The sequence below is a fragment of the Scyliorhinus canicula genome, chromosome 18 (genome assembly GCF_902713615.1).
Source record: "Scyliorhinus canicula chromosome 18, sScyCan1.1, whole genome shotgun sequence".
NCBI classification, from domain to species: domain Eukaryota; kingdom Metazoa; phylum Chordata; class Chondrichthyes; order Carcharhiniformes; family Scyliorhinidae; genus Scyliorhinus; species Scyliorhinus canicula.
Window position 1 is genome coordinate 83,541,129 of NC_052163.1, and position 18,216 is coordinate 83,559,344.

Below are 18,216 nucleotides of genomic sequence, written 5' to 3' on the forward strand. Positions count from 1 at the left end.
TGTATTATCCTGTGATTGCTTCACCTGAAGTAACATGTATGGAGATATGCATTGAAAACTTACAATTTAATTCAGCAAATACTCTTGTATTCTTGTTCAGGGAATTAAGGGGTCCGAGTAACAAGCAGGAAAGTGGGGTTGCAACCAGATATCTACCATGATTGTATTGAATGGCGGAGCAGACTCGTGGGGCCATATGGTCTACTCCTGCCCCTATCTCGTGTTGCGTTCTAATAACCAGTACATAAAACCTTGTGTGGGGCAATGCACTTTTAATCAGATCAAATTAATTTTAAAAATTCCACCCTCTACCCTCCGCCCCAAACCTGAAATCCGCAAGGAGCAGGAAGTTACAAACTTTCCCTGATCCGTTGACAAAAATAACAGTAGCAGTGTTCCAATCTGCGTTACCCCCGGATTGGGGGGCAAATAGAGCATCAGTCTAGTACCTGGCTTTATAATGGAATGTGTGCAATGTCTGGGGCTGGGTTATTTCTGATGCCCGTGTGGTGAAAAACCCCATAAAGCTAACCGGCTAGCTCACATATAACCAATCAACGGAATAATATGCCGTAGGTTATCAGCACCTCCAACAGTGTACCAGAACAAGACTCAGCACTTCAGTGGTGGGGGAGGTAAGAAAAATAGTGGGTGGATGAAAAGTTGGAACATTCTCCTCGTGTCTGCGTGGGTTTTCTCCAGGTGCTCCATCCAAAGATGCACAGGTTAGGTGGACTGGCCATGCTAAATTTCCCCTTAATGTCCAAAGTTGTGCATATTACGGGATTGTGGGGATGGGGCAGAGGAGTGGGCCGAAGGGTCGGCGATGGGTCAAATGGCCTCCTTCTGTGCTGTAGGGGTGGTTCTTTGAAATTCTCATTTCCAGAGAGCTGTGGAGGCCGGGTCATTGCATATATTCTACACTGTGATATAGATTCTTGAAGTGTAGGATCCTTGGTTGCAGGGAGTAGACAGAAAAATGGAATGGAGGCCAAAATCAAATCAGACATGATCTTACTGAATGGTGTAGCAGGCTCGAAAGGCCATGTGGCTTATACTTGCTTCTAATGGTACGAAAATCCCAACCCCCCCACCCTAAAACGGGGCAGCAGAAAGCAGTTTGAACTGTGCATTAAAATCAAGTTCACCCCATTTCTACCACAAGAAGAAAATATTGCCTTTTAAATATCACATGCCATCTATATAATAAAACTGAATTCATTGTCACAAATGACTGAGGGACAGGCAATCCTGAAGTATTCCCATCACTTGTTTCAAACCCTTCAACTTGGCTTATTACCTGACAGCATTGACATTACAAACAATATTGTCGTCGACTGTCGCTGTTTGTCATTTCTCTTTGCCGTCTTTCACATTGTTGACCACTCTACTTCTCTAAGTGGCATTGCTCTATTCCATTCCCACTAACTGCTTTATTCCATTCCCACTAGTCTACGTTGTACTCAGACTACACTCCAATGGGTTCTCCTCTGCTGTCCAATAATAATCTCTGATGTGGCATTATTTTCTTTCCATTATGATGTACCTTAAAGCAATATCTGCAGGATGAGTATCAGCTTCCACATGTACACCCAGTTCTATTTCTTCCATTAATCCAAGGTCTGTTACAACACCCTCTAATTGTCCTTCCAGCTTTATTTGACAGGAGTACAAACTTTCGCCAATTTCACTCTAATCCATTTTTCAGGGTTCTGCTTCTCCAACATTTTTTCTGAGCTGTCCACTGCCTTAATCCGCAATTATTTACAAAATATTCAAAATGTTGTATCATGTGTCCTCACGTGATCTCTCAGATATGTATCCCCTCCAATCCCCACTGGCTCTCCATGCTGAACAAATTGGATTTAAGATTACCCATACTTTAGAAACTTTCCAGTCTTTTCGCACCCTATTTCAGTGGCATCCAGCTTCATATCCCTGCCCCCAGCATCACTTCTCCATCATTCTTGTTGCCACCATTCCACCTTCCTTGCAGATGCCTTTGTCAAACATATTTCTTCAATGTTGGACCCTCCCTTCCTGCGACGCCTGTACTGATTTTTCATTGATCCACAAAGAATTTTAAACACTATTAAGCGCAAGTTGTTGAAAACATCCTGGTTAGCAGTCAAAGCACCGAGCAGTTTTGGTAACAAAGTCTCCTCCATCAGACAGGATTCTAATGGCCGATTCAGCTACAAATAATTTACTAGCTTTCACTTGGATCCATACAATTATTTTTTAAACTTTTAACATTATTTACTACACGTTCCAATCTAAATTATTAGATGGGTGGTTCCAGAGTATCTGACATCCCTTCTGAGAAAAGCTAGAGGAAACAAAAAATTGTATACAGAAAGGTCAAATAAACTCTCGGTTGTGAAGACATCAAACATAATACTTTCATGTGAATAATTTAGGCAAGAAATTGCTATTTTAAAATCAATACACCCCACATATATGCAAGCGAAAGGTAATATTAATTAACGGCAAGCTAAATGTTCTCCCTTGCTCCTTAAATCTCACATGCTACACAATCCAGAGGACAGGCACGTAATCTGCTCAGGGGATTCTGCCAATGTTGCTCTCAATCTAGAAACTCACATCTGATAACAGTACACTTACCAAATCACTCCCATCCCAGTGTCTTTTGCAACAGCAACCATAACAAGTTATCTATGGACACAAGTAGTTACTGAACAGTAATTAACAGTGCGATATAAACTCCATCTCGGAGTTGTCACACCAGTACAATAACTGCACTATCAGACCCATCACTTTAAAGACCAGTCACTTTCAACAGACTAGCCCTGCGGGCAATAGTACTAGAACAAAGATTACACAGACCAGCCTATAACCATCAAAGACTCTTAACAGCAGGGTCCGTGAGTCTACTCTTAAAATAAAAAACATTATTGCAAAAAGGACAGTGCAACATGGAGATCCCCAGGCTGGAACTCCAACCTTTACCTCCCATAGGAGGTAAAGCTTCTATCTGGAGGAAATGAAAATTGACCTGCTGTTGATTCCTTCCTATTTTTAGGACTCCTCCTGACAAGCCATCAAGCAGCAATACTGACGCTGTGTAATCCTTCTACCCTCCAATAAAAGCAAATATGCTCAGCGAAAGAACATTTGAAAGGCTGCCTCACATTTGATATACAATAAATTCAAACTACAAGCCAATACAGTGCATCCAGCAATCTGTTTTTGTTTGTTTTCAGATTGTGAGCAACACAGCCAAGGCTTCAATTACTGCCAATTCAAAGCTAGATATGCTGGCGATAGTCCTTCTTGAACGATTGCTTTTACAACTGAATGATTTGGTAGGCCACTTTTGTTGTAGAGGCCAGACTGGGCAGGTGCCTTCCTTCTTGAAGGGCAGTTGGGTTATTGCAGTGGTTCCATGGTGCCATCCACAAATTCTAAGATTTACTCAATTTAATTTGGCGTGGTGCGATATAAACTCCATCTCGGAGTTGTCACACCAGTACAATAACTGCACTATCAGACCCATCACTTTAAAGACCAGTCACTTTCAACAGACTAGCCCAAAACTATTTAGTTGTGGTTCAGCTGATAGCACTCTCAACTCAGCCAAAGTTTTGTAGATTCAAATGTTCATTGCAAAGACTAAGCACAAAATCTAGGCTGACAATCCAGTGCAGTAATGAGGGAATGCGCCACGTCAAAGGTGACGTCTTTCAAATTAAACATTAAACTGAGGACCTGCCTTCCCACTCAGGCGGTTACAAATCTCCCATGGAACAATCCTATTTGTACAACAGCTGGGGAGTTCTCCTCAGTTACTTGGTCAGGACACCCATCACTAAATCCAGATTATCTGGACTTTACTGTGTTCTGTTTGAGCGACCTTGCCTGTGTGCACACTGGATGTCACATCCTCTATTTCTTCTTACGCAGTTCCTCAGTCAAGGATGGCTTGCTTCATACTAAAAATGAGGCCAGGTGACAGAGTCCAATGCGCAACCTCCAGGCTGGACCACAGGTGGTGCAGACAGTGGTTGGGGGAGAGGGTGGGTGGGATATCGGGTTCTGACATTTGTTCCTCTTAGCGATTAAACTAGAGGTGCTCAGCTCCTATGCACTTACTTTTCCTGCACTTCAGGCAGTCTTGGGCAAGGGATTCTCAATGTCAGTGAGGATGTTGCACTTTTAGCTTTGGTGCGATGTCAGACTTGCTTGACCCCAGTCCGAACGTGAATTGGGTCTGTGGTGGATCCACTGGTCAGGATCAGTCTGCATGTCATTGTGAAGCAGGCAGAGGATGACGACAAACCTTTGGGCAAAGTCAAAACAGAGGAAGACACTCCATGATTCCTCGCGGCTGACAGTGTTAAAAGCCTTTGTGAAGTCAAAAGCAGCGATGTACAAGGGTTGGTGCTGTTCCCTGCATTTTTGTAGTTGCCGTGCAGTGAAGATCAATTCAGTTGTGCCCCTTAATGAGCAGAATCTGCACTATGACTCTGTGAGGCGCTCTTCAGCCACAGGGAGAAGGCGATTAAGGAGGGCTCTTCACACGCTTCCTTGTGACAAACAGCAGGGAAATTCCTCTGTAGTTACCGCAGTGGGAGATGTCACCCTTCTTTAAGATAGTCATAATTACGGTGTATCCAAGATCTCCTGGCATGTTCTCCCTCTTCCAGATAAGGGAAATGAGGTAATGTATTCACACATTTAGTGCTTTGGCAGGGATACCATCTGCTCCTGATGCTTGGTTGATCTTTAGCTGTCATATGGCCTTTTCTACCTCATGCTAGGTTGAAGTTCATAAAATTTACAGTGCCGAAGGAGGCCGTTCGGCCCATCGAGTCTGCACCGGCTCTTGGAAAGAGCACCCCACTTAAACCAACACCTCCACCCTTTCCCTGAAACCCAGCAATCCCATCAAACAAGGGGAATTTTTGCATGGCCAATCCACTTAAGCTCCACATCTTTGGACTGGGGAGGAAACCGGAGCACTCGGAGGAAACACAGGGAGAACGTGCAGACTCCACACAGACAGTGACCCAAGTGGGAATCGAACCTGGGACCCTGGTGTTGTGAAGCCATAGTGTTCACCACTATGATACCATGCTGCCCCGAAGGAGATTGTACTAAGATGGTGAAGGATAGCATGCTTGAGGATGGAGTCGAGGACACTCACATTGAAGACAGAATCTGTTAAGGAGGTCTCCGAAGTGCTCCTTCCAGCAGGCGCTGACTGCCTCTCTGTTCTTGGTCAGCAGTGGGATGATGCCTTGGACCATAGACTGGACTTAGACTCTTGACTGGACTAAAGAAACCACACACGTTATGTCAGCTAACTGCTGGGCGTCCTGCTCTTTCACCACCCACCACCTGTTCTTTAGGTCACAGTTTGTTTCTGGACCTCAGCCTTCAGCCGTCCATCGAGCTGTTTTCTTACGCACGGGTTGAATTGTTGCTTCAGGTTTAGAAAAGCCTTGTGTTTGCAACTTATCAGCTCCTGAATATCCTGCTAGTTCTCTTCGTACCAGTCTTGGCATTTCCTGGTCGAGTGACCGACCGTCTTTTTGCATGTGATGTTTGTGGAAGCCTTGAGAGCAGACCAGGCGCCGTTGACACTCTGCGTCTCTGGGAGTCGCCAGTTTGGCAGTGAGGTGCTGGTTGAATAAGGCTCCAATATGAGGGTCTTTTGAGTGCCTCAGCATTGATTTTCCTGCAGCATTGTTTCTGTTACAGTCGCTGCTTTGGGGCTACATGTGGTTGATATGCACATCCTTGCAGTCCCTCACTCGGATGATGAAGCAGTCGAGCAAATGCCAGTGCTTGGAGCAAGGGTGTTGCACAGGGCCTTGTACTTGCCTCTCCGACAGAACAAGGCCGAGTTCTGGGCATTTTGTCAGCAGGATATTCCAAACCTCTCTCTGCCAATTACACCTCCCCAGAGGTCTGTGTCCATTCTAATTCTGGGAATGGCCCTGTTGTCCCTTTCTCGCTGTGATTGGCCCCTATACTACAAGCGCGATTTATACTTCAAAATTACCTCAATGGTTGTAAAATCTTTTGAGAAATCAAGGGGTTGTGCTCTGTAAATGCAAGTTGTTTCTTTCCTTTAGTGCTGAGTAAGATATCAGGCATTGAAATATATTCCCATTAACAACTGCAGTTTGGATCCTGAAGACTGCCTTGGACACGCGACAATGCAGAATTGCCGAGCAAAAACTTATAGCTAAGTTCCGCACGCATGAGTGCGGCCTCAACAGGGATCTTGGATTCATGTTGCATTACATCCACCCCCCAACATCTGGCCTGGACTTGCAAAATCCTACCAACTGTTCTGGCTTGAGACAATTCACACCTCTTTAACCTGTGATTATCCCTCTCCCTGGATCTGTAATGATTTGATTACCAGCAAATGCTCACATTCCAAGCATTGTCCAGAATCTCTGACTTTGTCTATATAAATGTTTCTGGAACATACCTCTCCATTCACCTGAGGAAGGAGCTGCGCTCCGAAAGCTCGTGTTTGAAACAAACCTGTTGGACTTTAACCTGGTGTTGTAAGACTTCTTTCTTTTCATTAACCTGTATTGTGACTTACTTCACTTCACATTGGTATAGAGTTTAGGCTTTTGATTGGTTTGGTTGGCATTTTCTTTTGGTAACGGTAATATATTATTTTATTGAATTGTATGGGTTAGGTTGTTTTTCTTTTTCTTCTGGGACTTGGTAGGAGGGGACGGTATGCCTGGGGGGTCACTCGCGCTAGCTCACTAAAGTCGGCTAGTGAACGAAGGTAGGTGAGAGGAGGGCTGCGGACATTGGAGCCTGGTTAGCAGGTTTCCATGGGCCTACAAGGTGGTGGTTGGGGGGAGGGGGGGGGTAGAATCGATACTGGGTATTTTTTTTCGAGGGGAAGTGCTGGGGGGGGGGGGAGATTCGGAAGGGGGGGGAGATTCGGAAGGGGGGGGAGATTCGGAAGGGGGGGGAGATTCGGAAGGGGGGGGAGATTCGGAAGGGGGGGGGTTGATGTTAATAATGGATAGGGGCAGGGCTCGGTAGTATGATGGTGGTGGATAAGAAGTGGGGCTGATGAGAGACCCCCAGTTAGGATAGTCACGTGGAACGTGAGGAGGTTGCGAGGTCCAGTCAAGAGTGCTTGCGCATTTAAAAGTTTGAAGGCCGATGTCGCAATGCTGCAGGAGACTCACTTGAGGGTGAAGAACACAATGTGACAATGTGAGACTCAAAAAGGGCAGAGTTAGCGAGGTGTTTAACTCTGGATTTGACGGAAGGGCTCGAGGGGTAGCGGTAATGGTCAGCTAAAGGGTACGGTTCCAGATGGAAAAGATGGTTGCACATCAAGGGGGTAGATATGTGATTGTGACAGGGGCGCTGGAGGGAAGGCTAGTGGCGCTGGTATGTTTATATGATACCAATTGGGACAATGTGGGATTCACAAAGGTGTGTGGGGCCATCCCCGACTTGGACTCACATGAACTGATAGTCAGGGGGGGATTCGAACTTGGTGCAGGAGCCAAGGTTGGACAGGTCACGGCCACGTTCGCTGCTCCCCTCACGGGGGGCGAAAACGTTGGGTGGGCTAATGGTGGAAATGGGAGGGGTGGCCCATGGAGGTTTCTGCACCCAGGGGAGCGGGAGTACTCATTTTTCTCGGCAGTCCATAAGGTATACTCGCGGATCGGTTTTGTGGTGAGGAAGGGCTCGGCAATTGCAACATCAGATCATGTTCCGCATTGGATGGATATGGTACTGGAGAAGGGGGTAGTACTGAGGCCGAGGTGGAAATTAGATGTGGGAATGTGGGGGGACTGAGGATTCTGTGACAAAATTGCAAAAGAAATCGAGGAATATGTTGGATTCAACTGCATGGGTGAGGTGTCGAAGGCGGTTGTTTGGGAGGCTCTGAAGCTGGTAGTGAGGGGTGAGGTGATCTCATTTAAGGCTAGGGTGGACAAAGAGGAGAGGTTGGAGCGTCAGAGGGTAATAGATGAGATGATGGAGGTAGATAGGAGTTATGCAGAAGATGGGGACCAGCGAAGTTGGGAAAGAGAAAGGAACTACAGGTGAGCTTTGACCGACTATCTACCAGGAAGCCGGTATGCCAATTGAGGCGAGCAAGGGCTGCAGTTTACGAGCATGGAGAGAAGGCGGGACGTATGTTGGTGGGTCAGCTCCGGAGGGAGGCGGCAGCAAGGGAAATTGTCCGGGTGCGGGACAGGGCAGGGAAGTTGGTGGTAGCTCCAGATCATATTAACAAGGTCTTTAAGGAATTCTATGAGAGGTTGCACAGGTCAGAGCCAACTGGGGGAGACCGGGAGATGAAGGAATTTCTAGATGGGTTGGAGTTCCCACGGTTAGGGGAGGGGGACAGGGCTGCATTAGAAGGAGCGATAGTGGAACAGGAGATAAAAGATGCAATTGGGAGGATGCAGTCAGGGAAGGTGGCAGGGCCGGATGGGTTTCCAGTAGAATTTTATTTAAAAATTCAAGGATAAGCTGGTACCGCTGATGGTGGGGATTTTTGAGCCGGCGAGAGGAAAGGGGGTGTTACCACAAACTTTGGGGCAGGCATCGATTTCCCTGGTGCTTACAAAAGATAAGGATCCGATGGAGTGTGGGTCGTATAGGCCCATATCACCTTTAACGCGGACGCAAAGATATTGGTGAAGATATTGGCTGGAGGAGTGCCTCCCGAAGGTGATAGGTGACGATCAGACAGGGTTTGTGAGAGGGAGGCAGTTCTTTTTGAACACTAGGAAGATATTGAACGTGGTTATAGCACCTGCGGAGGGGAAGAAAACAGAGGTGGTTGTGGCATTGGAAGCTGAGAAGGCGTTTGACTGGGTAAATGGGGGTACTTGATGGCAGTTCTGGAGCGGTTTGGGATTGGACCACGATTTGTGGACTGGGAAAAGCTACTCTATAAGGAGCCGAGGGTGAGTGACCTCACAAATAACATCAGCTCAGAATACTTTTCTCTCCACCGTGGGACTAGGCTGGGATGTCCTATGTTCCCCCTGCAGTTTGCACTCGCGATTGAGCCGTTGGTCATCACAATAAGAAGTTTCCGGGTATGGAAAGGGATAGTGCAGGGGTGGGGGGGATAGAGCATAGGGTGACTTGTTGTTATACGTGTCGGAACCGAGCGTGTCAATAGGGTGAATACTGGAGCTGCTTCGGGTGTTTGGGTCTTTCACGGGGTACAAATTAAATCTAGACAAGAGTGAATATTTTGTGGTGTCTCGGCCGGGGTTGGGAACAGGGGCAGGGGGGCTGCCATTCCGTAGGGCAGGGACTTACTTTAGATACCTGGGGGTGCAGGTTGCTCGGGATTGGGGGTGAGGGGGGGTCCGTAGGTACAACATTTTTAGTTTGGTGGGGAGGGTGAAAGTGGACCTGACAAGGTGGGATGGTCTCCCTCTGTCACTGGTGGGTAAAATGAAGGTGTTGCCGTGATTTCTGTTTATTTTCCAATGCCTGCCAATTTTCCTGCAAAGACATTTTTTAAGAGAGATTGAAGGGATGATTACCTCGTTCATATGGGGAGGGAAGGTGTCCAGAGTTAGAAAGGTGCTACCACAGTGAGGAAGGCAGGCAGGGGTTTTGGGTCTTCCGAACCTGATGTATTATTACTGGGCGGTGAATGTGGAGAAGGTACGGAGCTGGGTCAAAGGGGTTGACTCCCAGTGGGTCAAAATGGAGGAGTTTGTGTAGGGGGTCAGGATTGAAGGCGCTAGCAACAGCACCGCTCCAGATAGCCCCAGGGAGATACTCAGGGAGTCCGGTGGAAATAGCTTCATTGAGAATTTGGAGGCAGTTTCACCAGCACTTCAGGTTGGGGCAGAGTCAAGGGAAATGCCAATTCAGGGGAACCACAGATTTGATTGAGCCAGGGAAGTGGGATGGAAATTTTCAGAGATGGGAGGAAAAAAGAATTAGTACACAAAGATTTGTTTCTTGGGGTTCACTTTGCAGGATTGAAGGAACTGAGAGCGAAGTATGGGCTGGAGCAGGGGGAAATATTTAGATACATGCAGGTTCGAGATTTTGCCAGAAAGGAGATACAGAGCTTCCCGGTAAAGCCAGCCTCCACATTGCTGGAGGAGATGCCTACGACAGGGGGACTGGAGAAAGGGGTAGTGTCGGCGGTTGAAGGAGCTATTTTGAAAGAGGAGAAGGCACTGCTGGAAGAGATCAAAGCAAAGTGGGGGGAGGAGTTGGGAGAGGGTAGGGTGGAGGGCTTCTGGTGTGAGGTGCTCCAGAGGGTGAACGCCTTCACCTCATGTGCGAGTTTGGAATGATACAGCTGAAGGCGGTATACTGGATTGGATTTGTTTATTGTCACGTGTACCGAGGTACAGTGAAAAGTATTTTTCTGCAAGCAGCTCAACAGATCATTCAGTACATGGAAGAAAAGGGAACTAAACAAAATTCAAGAAAATACATAATAGGACAACACAAGATATACAATATATAGAGCACACCTCACAAGGGTAAGGATGAGCCGGCTCTTTGAGGGGGTCGAAGATGCGTGTTAACGTTAGGGGTGGGGCAAACCACGTTCATATGTTTTGATTCTGTCCAAAGCCGGAGGATTACAGGAAGGTGGTTTTTAGGGTAATCTTTAAAGTGGTGCATGTGAAACTGGACCTGGGCCCTCGGGAGGCCACATTCGGGGTGTCGGACCAGCCGGGGTTAGAAACGGTGCCACCCTGTGCCCTGGCATGGCGAGGGGAAACTGAGGGGAAGGATGGAGAGGTTCCACAATTCATGGGCGCTATTCATTATGCACTTTCGAGAATTGAATTACATCGAACATTGTGGGGGGGAGAGAGAGAGAGAGAGGCATGCGGAGGGGGACTGTATGTATTAATGGTGACTATGGGCGTTTCCGGTTTCCTCATTGTTATTTGTTTATGTTACCTTGCGGGCTGCTGTTTGGGGGTTTGGTGGGAGGATGGGATTGTTGTTGACGTGGGGATTGACATTGCATTCGTTACTGATTATTGTTGGTGGGTGTAAATTTGGGAGAAAATGTGAAAAAGGAGAATAAAAATAGTTTTTAAAAAGATAGATAAATCCCAGGGACCTGATGAAATGTATCCCAGGACATTGTGGGAGGCTAGGGAGGAAATTGCCGGCCCCCACGTTGAGATATTTGAATCATCAACATCCATAGGAGAATTGCCTGAAGATTGGAGGGTAGCAAATGTTGTGCCCTTGTTTAAGGGCTGTAGGGATAAACCTGGGAACTACAGACTGGTTAGCCTTACTTCTGTAGTGAGTAAATTGTGAGAAGCTATTCGGAGGGAGAGGATCCACAGGCATTTCGACAGACAAGGGCTAATTCGGGAAAGTCAGTATGGCTTTGTAAGGGGCAAGTCATGTCTCACAAATTTGATTGAGTTTTCTGAAGGGGTAACCAAGAAGATAGATGAGGGCAGTGCAGTCGACGCTGTATGCATGGACATTAGCAAGGCCTTTTGACAAGGTACCGCATGATAGGTTGTTGCAAAAGTTTAAATCTCACGGAATCCAGAGCGAGGTACCCAATTGGATATAAAATTGGCTTGGCGACCGAAGCCAAAAGGTGGTTGTGGAGGGTTGTTTTTCAAACTGGAGGCCTGTGACCAGCAGTGTGCCTCAGGGATTGGTGCTGGGTCCACTATTATATGTTATATATATATATACATTAATGACATGGATGAAAATGTAGGAGGCATGGCTAGTAAGTTTTCAGATAACACCAAGATTGGTGCCATAGTGGATAGTGAAGAAGGTTATACAAGATTGCAACAGGTTCTTAACCAATTGGGCCAGTGGGCCGATGAATGGCAGATGGAGTTTAATTTGGATAAATGTGAGGTGATGCATTTTGGTAGATCAAATTAGGGCAGAACCTACTCAGTTAATGTAGGGAGTTGGGGAGAGTTACAGAACAAAGAGATCTAGGGGTACAGGTTCATAGCTCCTTGAAGGTGGAGTTGCAGATGGACAGGATAGTCAAGGCGGCATTTAACATGCTCGGTTTTATTGGTCAGAATATTGAATGCAGGAGTTGGGACATCTTGTTGAAGTTGTACAAGACATTGGTAAGACCACATATGGAATACTGTGTTCAATTCTGGTTACCCTTATTATAGGAAGGATATTGTTAAACTAGAAAGAGCGCAGAAGAGATTTACGAGGGTGCTACCAGAACTTAATGGTCTGAGTTACATGGGCATAGGGACAATACCAAAAACTGGCAGGGGCATGACAAACTGAATAAGAAATCTAGAAGACTACAGATTAATGGTACGAGCACACAGAAGGCAGATATAGCTTAATTTCAGGATATAACTAAATGGAAGTTTATCCAAATATTAAGATCCTGAACAGGGTGAAGGGAGACGGAAACTCGAACATTCGGACACTTGCACACGTAAATGCTAACGTACATGAAGCAAAGGCTATCAAAAGACAATTAGGGTCATGATTTATTATACAGAGGCATTGAATAGCAAAACAAAGTAATGTATTAGTTATACAAGCACAAACTGAAGCAGTGTGTGTGGTTCTGCCAGTGGCTTAATTCCTATGTTGGTATGGAAAACTCAGAAAAAAAAGATTAAACCGGTGGGCAGCACCGTGGCGCAGTGGTTAGCACTGCTGCCTCATGGCACCGAGGTCCCAAGTTTGATCTCGGCTCTGGGTCACTCTCCGTGTGGGGTGTTCACATTCTCCCAGTGTTTGTGTGGGTTTCACCCCCACAACCCAAAGATGTGCAGGGTAGGTGGATTGGCCATGCTAAATTGCTCCTTAATTGGAAAAAATTAATTGGGTACCTGAAATTTATGTTAAAAAAAGATTAAACCTGAACACTTTTTAAAAAACTCAAGTAAAGATCAAGAAGAACCAAATATAAGTTCTTAAAATTATGGACGGTTTTGTGAGTAAATAATAAAAGAAATCCCCACTGGCTGCTTTCACTTTCTCACTTTCCTTCGCAATGTTAACCCCCCTTCCATGGGATACTTTATAAAGAGTCAATTCTATATGGTAGGATGGTTTTATGGGCTCTTACACCCATACACAAGGGGACCTACACCCACTGGACACGGGCACCACGCTGAATTCAGAGCTGGAGCTCTGGTTACCATTCACTGCGGTTGATTAGAGTGGGATTCAAACCCTGCATCTTCTGACTCAATTAAAATGCTACCACTCAAAAGGTTATCTCTGTTTGTTGAAAGATGAAGAAATGGTAGGGACCTGGTGCAACGTGGAAAGCTTTCCAGCCATATTTCCAGCCAAATATTTAATTTGAAAGGGCATTTCAAGCTGCTTCAGAGGGGCATAGTCAGACACCGGAACCAAGCCAAAAATTGAGATATTTGGAGAGGAAACCTAAAGATTGGTCAAACAGGCAAATCTTTGGTCATAATATGTTTATATATTTGCCAAAATAATCAAAATTTATATAGCAATTCAGTCTCAGGACATCCGCAAATGATGTTTGAAGTATAGTCAATATTATAATGTAGGATATGCATTAGCCAGTTTTCATACAGTAAGGCATCACACAAAGTAACGGGATAATAATTCAGATAATCTTAATCTGATGGGAAAGAGGTGCCTTAGTGACATTTTCGCTGGATTAGTAATCCAGAGACCAAGGCTAATGCTCTGGGGAGCCAGGTTCGAATCCTATCGCAGCAAATGGCAAAATTAGAATTCAATCGAAATCTGAAATTAAAAGTCTAATGAAACAATTAAACCAGTCGATTGTCACTTAGGGAAGGAAATCTGTCATCCTTACCTGGTCTGACCTACATGTGACTCTAGATCCCCAGCAATGTGGGTGATTCTGAAATGGCCGTACAATCCACTCAGTTCAAGGACAATTAGGAATGGGCAACAAATGCTGGCCCAGGCAGCGGGGTCCACATCCCACAAATGAATTTTTAAAAATCAGAGAAAACTCCTCTGCACTATTCCAGTTGAGTGCCACCCCAGGAAGAAGGTTTGATGACTCATCCAAAAAAGGCAGCACTTTCCAACAGTGCAGCACTGAGAATGTCAGTCTGGATTATGTGCTCGGGTTTCTAAGTGGGAATTGAACCCAGAACCCTCAATCTTCTGACTAATACCACTAAACCACAGCTGAAAACTAAAGGAATTATTCTCTTGGTCTTGGCTTCTCACTGAAGTTGATGCCGCTGCTGCAGAGCAGCTGCCCGAAGGCCGTGATACAAGGGGGCAGGAGTGCAGCTGCAGAACATTGAGGTTTGTAGTTACACTGCTGTCTCCTTTCCTGCTTTCGGATGTTAGCCCCCCCATGGGGCGGGTATTCATCAGCCATTGCAGCAAGCAGCTGTCAATTATACAAACACTCCCAGGTCCAATTAAACACTTTGCATTTATACAGCAACCTTTCATGGAGGAAAACAGGCCAAGGGGCTTCACAAAAGCATAACCAGACAAAAAACAGATGCCAGACTGAAAGAGGGGATAGTAGTAGAGTTTGCAACAAAAGAAAATTGGCTTTAAGGGTCTTGCATGAAAAGATTACAGAGAGGGATAGGTGGAGAGACACCATAGTTTAGAAAGGGGATTCCACATCACTGTTCAGGCTGAAACAGAATTTAAGAGAAAATATGTACATATTTGAAAATATAAAAGATGATGCAAAGATAGGAAGTGGGCGAGTTGATAGCTCATTGACTACAGCACAGTGGACCAAATTGCCTCCTGCAATTGAATGGTTAAATCAAAGGAAATGAGTATTGCTGATACGCAAGTCAACCTCTTGCCTTTATATCCATAACTGGAATTAGACACTGATATACTAATGATCCCCATAAACAAACGGCACTAATTTACACACTGCCTCTTGTGACCATAACAACAGTATTTACATGCAAGCAATAGATCATACTGCTACAAAACAAACTCTATCCATCTTCCTCTGTACAAATTCTCTGCAACACAAACTTTGTGTGAAGCAATGTACAGTAGTTGTAAATGTTTCAAAAAGTTTACATTGACAGAAATGGAGGGAGTTGGTGCTTCCAGACACAACATTCATCCAACAGACTAAAAAATGCAGTAAACATAGCTTATCACTCAAAGTTAAATTATCAGACATGCTAACAAGGCAATCTGTTCACTAGATCAATACAAGTAACCGGATGCTGGCCGATATTCTCTGCATAAATTCCAGTCAAAGAACTGAGAGATATAGACCCTGGAAAAGAAACCATCCTAAATTCCACCTTATTTGAGAAGGGATGTATTGGCATCGGAGGCAGTGCAAAGGAGGTTCACTAGATTGATTCCAGAGATATGGGGTTTCTCATATGAAGAGAGATTGAATAGTTTAGGCCGATATTCTCTAGAGTTTAGAAGAATGAGGGGAGATGAAATTGAGGTATACAAGATGACAAAAGGTATGGATAAAGCAGACGTGGAGCGGATACTTCCTTCTGTGGGGCATTCTAGAATGAGAAGTCGTAGTCATAGGATAAGAGGTAGCAAATTTAAAACTGAGTTGTGGAGAAACTACTTCTCCCAAAGGGTTGTGAATCTGTGGAATTTGCTACCCCAGAATGCGGCGGATGCTGGAACAGTGAGTAAATTTGAAGAGTTAGACAGATTTTTAATTGATAATGGGTTGAAGGTTATGGAGAACAGGCAGGACGGTGGCCAGGATGAGATCAGTCATGATCGAATGATTGAGCAGACTCGATGGGCCAAATAGCCTAAGTCTGCTCCTATACCTTATGAACATACAAGACTGTCTACTGTGTAATTTACCCAAGCTATCAAATTCAAAGGTTTCAGAATATAATAAATAGAATAAATTGATGCACAAGGCAGAAAACCCAAAAGCCAATCTGTACACTGATGTCAATAAGGCATAGACCATGTCTCCAACTCATCACCGGAATATTTGCCATCTATCACAACTAACTTCTGCTGCTTTCCTTTACACAAGCTGGAAAATCAACACACATTGACTGTACAGCAAATATTTACACACCTTAACATTTGAAGATGTCCCAAACTTATATGAATCATACACAGAACAGATTTTGCAAACATTGCAAATGAAAGGATTGTCCTTTTTCGACTCGGCCCCAAGCTCTGGAAATCCCAACCTATGCTTCTCCACTTTTCTACCGTGCTTTCCTTATTTAAGACAGTTCTTAAAACCTACCTCTTGGTCAGGGGAGATGATGGTATTGTGGAAATGTTCATGGATTAGTAATTCAGAAGCCCAGGCTAACACGGAGGACATGAGTTCAAATTCCACCATGCACTCAATTAATGTCTAAAATATAAAGCTAGTCTCAAGAATACTGCCATGAAATCATCAGTTGCTGTAAAAACCCATTTGCTAAGGTTCTTTAGGGAAGTAAATTTTCCGTTCGTATCCGGTCAGTTCGCAAATAGAAACCCACACCAAATTAGTGGACATTTAACTGCTGTCTGAAAGGGTCCAGCAAACTACTCAGTTCATGGGCAATTACTCACATTTGGGGCCTTCCGACTTCACATTGCTCAGTGCCACACCATTTCACTCATTAAACCATCACCCTTAATTCACAAACGAGAAGTTGCAAGCATCTCGCAGCAAGGGTAATTAAGGATGGGCAACAAATTCTGGTCTTGCCAACAATGCCCATATTCCATGAAAGAATATATTTTTTTAGAAGTCTGACCTAATATTTTATTTGGCTCGGCCAGTGTTCCTGTGAAGCACTCTAGAGACGTTTCACTACTTTAAAGGTGATGTAGAAATAACAGTGACTGACATAGATCGACGTAAGGATAGAAGTTTTAAGATATTAGGCTAAACACCACCCCTGTGACAAAGATCCCGCAGGTAATCATGAGCACAGGTCCACCCTCTCCAAATCCTTGATCATGAGCAAGGTTAAGGCAGTGACCGATGAGACTATTGGTCCATTGGATTTAGTTGTGTTGTCCCAATCCTTCATCACAACTGTAATTCGCAATACCTCTCCAAAAAAAATCAAGAGTATTAATTTTCTCTCCTCAACCCTTGGGCACTGAAACAAGCTACAATTGTATGGTGACTCATGTTCGCAATCTGCAAGTGCACTCACACTTGGGGCCTTCTGACTTCACATTGCTCAGTGCCACACCATTCACTCATTACACCATCACCCTTAATTTACAAACGAGGGATTGCGACGGTTGCAAGCATCTCGTAGCTGAAGTTACGCTGATAAAGCATTCAATGTATTATTCTAAAACAAAAAGAGAGGAAGGGCGGAAAACGTTAAGAATCTAGGAAAATATAAGAGTTTGTTAAAATCGGGGGGGGGGGGGGGGGGGGGAGAGATCCAGCTCTCCGCTCAATCTCTGGGAAGGGCCGCCCCCCACACACACCCCGCTCACAGAGGGGAAGACAGTGGGGACCCCAGGAGCTGCATGGACAGGGTCAGTAACCCGCACCCCAGCAATCAGCGGCTCAGCCCAGAGCAGTGCCCTTCCCTCCCCCTCTCTGCCGCAGGGGCCCAACCAATTCACGGTTCAATTGAACCGCAGCTCCAGAGCCTGAGACAACGGGGCTGCAGCTGAGGCAGGGCCCAGCTCCATTCACTCCAGCTGGGCTCCCGGGATAATCCTCCGCAACTCCCAGCCCCAGGGACCGGCTGTATCCCCCGGATCGGCCTGACTCATTGTCTCAGGAACACCGGCACCAGGGCCTAGGCCGCCGCCGCCAGAGCCTCGCCCTCTGCCCTACTCCCCTCAAGCCCAGCCTCACCTTCCACAGACTCAGGAAATACCGCGTGTTCCTCCTCCGGCTTCATTCAAACCCACAGCAGGACTCGGCTCCAGTAACCCACAGTGCCGGAACCTCGGCCTTTCATCCCGCGACAAGGCAGCCGCGGCCGCAGGAACATCCTCACCCCGCAGAGAGGAGGCGCCTCCCGCTGCCCGGAGGACCCCGCAGCGCCTCCAGCCGTCCGGAGGACCCTACAGCGCCTCACGCCGCCCGGAGGACTCCTCAGCGTCTCACGCCGCCTGGAGGACCCCGCACAGTGCCTCCCACCGCCCGGAGGACCCCACAGCACATCCTGTCGCCTCCAGGACCCCACAGCGCCGCCCGGAGGACCCCACAACGCTTCCCGCCTTCTCGAGGGCTCCACAGCGCCGCCCCGCGACTCCACAGATCCTCGCGCCGTCTGGATG

At 46.0% G+C, this 18,216-nt stretch overlaps 1 protein-coding gene across 6 annotated transcripts in view; it reads right to left on the reverse strand.

The window, feature by feature from the left end:
* The window catches only part of dpp9 (dipeptidyl-peptidase 9), a 111,569-nt gene extending 93,574 nt beyond the window's left edge, over positions 1 to 17,995 (reverse strand). For 4 of the 6 annotated variants that reach the window (XM_038776658.1, XM_038776656.1, XM_038776659.1 and 1 more), the window contains exon 1: positions 17,789 to 17,993. The gene's annotated coding sequence lies outside the window, so the exon portion shown is untranslated. Of the gene's footprint in view, positions 1 to 17,788 lie in introns of all 6 variants that reach the window. The other 2 variants (XM_038776655.1, XM_038776657.1) reach the window with 2 other exon arrangements.
* Positions 17,996 to 18,216: the final 221 nt, after the last annotated feature.